This window comes from Polypterus senegalus, chromosome 8, assembly GCF_016835505.1.
Source record: "Polypterus senegalus isolate Bchr_013 chromosome 8, ASM1683550v1, whole genome shotgun sequence".
Taxonomy (NCBI): domain Eukaryota; kingdom Metazoa; phylum Chordata; class Cladistia; order Polypteriformes; family Polypteridae; genus Polypterus; species Polypterus senegalus.
The window spans coordinates 175,602,451-175,608,125 of NC_053161.1; the positions used below are offsets into that span (position 1 = coordinate 175,602,451).

General features: G+C 37.0%; 1 long non-coding RNA gene across 1 annotated transcript; it reads left to right on the top strand.

Moving 5' to 3' along the window:
• Positions 1-821: 821 nt before the first annotated feature.
• Positions 822-1,831, top strand: LOC120533498. The gene is made up of 2 exons (XR_005634520.1): positions 822-862; positions 1,788-1,831. It is a non-coding gene; the product is annotated as an uncharacterized LOC120533498 (long non-coding RNA).
• The last annotated feature ends 3,844 nt before the right edge of the window (positions 1,832-5,675 follow it).

Consider the following 5,675-nt stretch of genomic DNA (forward strand, 5'->3'; position numbering starts at 1 on the left):
AGAAACTCTGTTGGAAACAACACAGCTTGAGAAGGGTCTATGACAGCGTCGATAGATTTGTAATTTTTAGGGCTGCCTGGAATTATCTGCTGGATGTGAATATTTGTTTTGTTGACACGGTCATTCTTAGGAGCTAAAATACCTCTTTGAGATTCTTGTGTTTTATAATTCACTTAAATATTGGTGAAAACTTTTTCTTGTAGGTCCTGAACAATTGGAACAATATTGGAAAAGGATCTTTCAAATTCAATCAGCCCGGTGTTACTATGTATAGGAACCTTCTCATCTCCTAGTATAAGCAATTGTTTAGAGAACGATTCAGCAAAGGTGTCACGACACAAATGAACTCTCATGTTAGTTGTGAGCGTAATGTTTCTGACATATTTCCACAGGTGCGATGCTTTAAGACATGCATTCAGCTCATCAGCACGTGTTGATCTTGGAATAACGGGAAGTGTCTGCTGGAACTACTCTGGATTCTGCCTGGTGTGGCGTTTCAGACTCCCTTGAAATAGATTTTATTCTGGTATAGGAAGTGGATGTTCCAAATCTACACGTTTTTTTCGGTTGCATGGGTATATTAGCGAAAAGCACGGAAATTATGTGTTGCATGGTATAACGTATCACTGTAAAAAATTGCCAGGATTTCACAGGTGTTAACTGTAAGTTTTCACAATACAATACTGTATTCAGAATTTTTTTTGTAATCACAGTAAGATACGCTGTCTTCTGTCAAAAGACAGCAAATTACTGTAAAATTGTATTTGGAGAAGACCCCGTTGCACCGTGGGATATTACATGCTCAGAGAGTGGAAGAAAATAATAAAATGGCGTTGTAGTGTGCTTGTTACTTATACAAACGGTAATTAACTTAACATTCATTGCCTTTCCCCATTATCATTATAACAATTTCTGTTTTGTATTGTTAGAGAGGAAGTTATGCAGTCATTTTAAGACTTTACCACGGAGTGTATTAGAAACTTACATACTGCGCGCTTTCAGTTTGTACTTTCTCACATTGTTTGAGTACGTGCAGTTTCGTTTAATTTCAGTTTGTGCATTTCTCAATCTACTTTAAATCATGCCTTTCAATATATATTAATGTTTACAGCTGTAATTAGTGATTTCTTTCATAAAATTTAAGTTCTAGCATTTTCAAACCGTTTCATTTTGTGCATTTTTTTAACTCGTGTCTTATCTTATAGCTTCAGGTATGCATTTTCATATTGTTCCAATGTCAGCTTTTTCATGTAGTTTTAGTTCATGTATCTCTTAAACAGTTTTAATTTGTGCATTTTGATAAAGTTTATGTGCTTTTGTTTTAAACTGTGATTAAAGATTCAGGAATAGCATAAATATATATATAAATATAAATAAATTAATTTATGGTAAACTCCACAGGCAAAAGTAATACATGGAAGCAAATGTATTGATTTAAGCACTGTTGATATAAATTTGACTTCAAATAGTATTTTAATGGCTTCTTACTGATTTAACTTTTTTTTGTAGATACATATTGTAGTTTTTTTGTGTGTGTGTGTTAACATTTCCCTTTGGGATCCTAACCATATTACATTTTCCACATTTAAGTTATTGTTAGCTGGTCTGTGTTAGAAAAGGCAGTCTTAGCAAAGTATTTTTGACTCTATTAGCCATTAAATAAATTTGCCTATCAATTCACATTGTTCCATTGTAAATTTAGTAAGTGCCAGTATATCTGTAGTAATGGTACTCAGTTTATTCAACACACAAAGCTGCACAGTAACACTCCCAATTATTATTATCAGTGTGGTGTGCCTACGTGTTCTCGGATGTACCGCAAAGCCAGTGTTCTGAAAACACACATATATAGAGACCATAAGGAAGCAGTTCCTACTCTTCGGCACTACAGGCAGTTCATTACACCTTTAAACTGTGTGGTTCAGTCATGTGAAGTTAATTGTGACGCTTTGACCTCTTTCATAAAGCATTTAAAATCACACATAAAACAAGGACTGAAAATCAAATGCCCATTCAGAGGTTGTGAGATAATTTTTACAGTTAAGTCAAGTTTAGCCTCGCCTATTTCAAGGAAACATAGAGGCTCAGAGGACCTAGATGATTCAATTCTAGATACATCTGTTCCCATGGATCCCTTTGGTGTTCCTAGTCAGACAGATTCAAATATTTTTGATGAGGATAATTGGGAACCAGAAAGGCCACTGGCTGTGGATGAAACTTTGTTTTTACAAAACATTACACTTCTTTATCTGAAATTACAAGTTAAGGTATTGTTACCAGCAAGTACCATACAAACAATCATTGAGGACTTTCAAAATGCCCATGACATTGGACTTTCACATTTACTTAAGATTCTGATTGAGAAATTGAAGGCACTTGGAATTCCTGAGGCCACTATAAGTGACATAATTGATGAAATGAACAAGGGGGATCTCCTTAAGATGTATAACAAGGAACTTCTAAGTACAGAACAAAAGAGAAAGACTGTTTTTAAAAAGAATTTCAACTATGTTGAGCCTGTACCCTTGTTTCTCGGCACTGATGAAAATGGCAAAGAATGCTTTGCCCAGTATGTACCAATAAAAGAGACTTTACTTGCATTGTTCAAAAGCGAGTCTGTAAGAGAACAGTATGCCTTAGCACATTCTCAAGCATCCACTGAAAATGTCTATAAGGATGTTGGAGATGGAGAGGGAGTTCGAAGTAATCCACTATTGAAAATAGAACCTTCTTCTATTGGTTTGATTTTATATCAAGATGCCTTTGAGGTTGTAAATCCACTTGGTTCAGGGAGAAAAAAACATAAAGTTTTAGCTGTATACTTAACCCTGGCTGAAATTTTGCCACATAATAGATCCACTACAGCTCACATGCAACTTGTTCTCTTATGTAGGGGGCAGAACTTAAAATACTTTGGAGTGACCAAAAAACCTTTGATCAAGGACCTCAAATTTCTAGAAGAGAGAAGGATTTTGATAAGTGATGGCAGATTTGTAAAAGGCACTCTGATTGCCATTTCAGGAGACAACTTGGGATCCCATTGTATTGGAGGTTTTCTGGAAAACTTCAGTCGGGCTGATCGTTTTTGCCGCTACTGTGAAATAGATAAAGCAAAATTTATTAAAGAACCATACTTGTGTGGTGCTGTGAGGACAATACAGTCATATAAATGTCATGTTCAGGGTTTAGACCCTGCTGTATAAGGTATCAAGTGTGACTCTCCTTTTAACCAACTTTCTTATTTCCATGTTTGCCAGCCTGGGCTCCCACCGTGTCTAGCCCATGACTTGTTTGAAGGTATTGTGTCGTATGACCTCGCTTTGTTTGTTGGTCATTTAATACATGAGAAGCACTTTACTTACTTGCAATTAAACAGAAGTAAGAACCAATTCAAATATCAAGGAAATGATGGCAATGACAAACCTGCAGATGTTTCCCCTGGTAGTGAACGACTAAATGGACATGCAGTTCAAAATTGGTGTTTTCTTAGATTGTTACCTCTCTTGATAGGTGACAGAATTCAAGATCCCTGTGAAAACGAGGTATGGCAACTCCTTTTACAACTAAGAGAGATAGTGGAGCTTGTCTGTGCACCAGCTATCGCAGCAGGCCAAGTAGCATATCTCAAAGTCATAACTGAAGAATATCTACACAGTAGGAAAAAGCTTTTCCCTAATCACCCTTTAAGGCCAAAGCATCATTATATGTGCCATTATCCTGAACTTATACTCCACTTTGGTCCACTTATTCGCCTTTGGACATTAAGGTTTGAAAGTAAGCACTCATTTTTCAAAACGTGTGCCAGAAAGCTACACAACTTTAAAAATCTGTGCGAAACACTGGCAGAAAGACATCAGCTTCTTCAGGCTTACTTAAGTGCAGGCAGCCTGTTCCCTCCAGGTGTACAGGTACACAGGGGTACACAGTTTTATGTGAATGATTATAATGACAAAATCAGAGAATCTGTTGCCAGTTATAATTTTGAGTCACAGTCTACAGTGGCAGGCAATGAAGTGACTGTGAAAGGCGCAGCATACAGGAAAGGAATGTTTGTTTTGCTTGGAAGTAGAGAAGAAGAACTTTATGTTGGGAAGATTATTCTTGTACTTACTGTCCACGATTCTGCATACTTTGTTACAGAGAAGCATACCTTTGTGAAGTTGAGAGATATAGGTGTCTATTGTAAATTAGGAGTAGTCCAAAATGATTATACAGTAATCCCTCCTCGATTGCGGGGTTATGCGTTCCAGAACCCCCCGCGATAGACTAAAATCTGTAGTAGAAACCATATGTTTGTGTAGTTATTTTTATATATTTTAAGCCCTTATAAACTCTCCCACATTGTTAACATTATTAGAGCCCTCTAGACATGAAATAACACCCTTTAGTCAAAAGTTTAAACTGTCCTCCATGACAAGACAGAGATGACAGTTCTTTCTCACAATTAAAAGAATGCAAATAGATCTTCTCTTTAGGAGCAGAGAATTTCAGAGAGAGAGAGCTCGCGCTCGCAAAGAAAAGCAAACAATCAAAAAATCAATACTTGTGCTTTTAAGTTTGCCGGCATTTTTCAGAGGAGCGTCAGCATCTTCTAAGCAAACAGCCTCTGTGCAAACAGCCCCTCTGCTCACATCTCCTCCGTCAGGCGCAGAGAACGTCAGAGAGAGAGAGAGAGATTAAAGCAACAATCAAAAAATCGATACGTGTGCTTTTGTGCTTTTAAATATGCCGAGCACCGCAATAAAGCAGCATTTTTTTAGAGGAGCATCAGTATCTTTTAAGCAAACAGCCTCTGTGCAAACAGCCCCTCCGTCAGGCGCAGAGAATGTCAGGGAGGGTGAGAGAGAGAGAGAGAGGCAGAGACAAGCAAACAATCAAGCTCCGCGCGGGATGCATATCTTATAGCATTGAGGAGTTTTAGTTAATATGTAATACATGCTCTGATTGGGTAGCTTCTAAGCCATCCGCCAATAGCGTCCCTTGTATGAAATCAACAGGGCAAACAAACTGAGGAAGCGTGTAGCATAAATTAAAAGACCCACTGTCTGCAGAAATCCACGAACCAGCGAAAAATCTGTGATATATATTTAGATGTGCTTACATTTAAAATCCGCGATAGAGTGAAACCGCGAAAGTCAAAGCGCGATATAGCGAGGGATTACTGTATTTGTATAAAGCAAGATGATTTGCTTGACTACTACCCACTTCCGGCTTATAATGTGTGTGACCTACTGCTAATTGTTCTTCATCATTCTTTTTTAGAAATTGTGTAAGTAGAGTATAGATAAATAATGGAGTAGGAAGAGTCTGTGAGGTTCTGTAAGGAACACATATATGTATATAGGACTTTGTCTTTTAAATAACATCTTTGTATTGTGGTGAAAGTATTGTAGAAGGATATGATTCAGAAATTGCCTTTGAAGATTCCAGCACATTTACCTATAAATGAAGAGTTAAATTTTCTAATGCAATTGAAATCAAACTGAGATAGGGATAGTCTGTAGTTTGTGAATGCTTTCACTTCTTGGAGTACTCACTAGTGCCTGAATAAAGCATAAAATCATACAGATATAAAATTGTAGCAAATAACGCATTACTGATAATAAACAAATAATCAAGGAGTTTTATGAATTAATTGGTTGATATTTGACTGTCTGCTCCCAACTCTCTTTTAG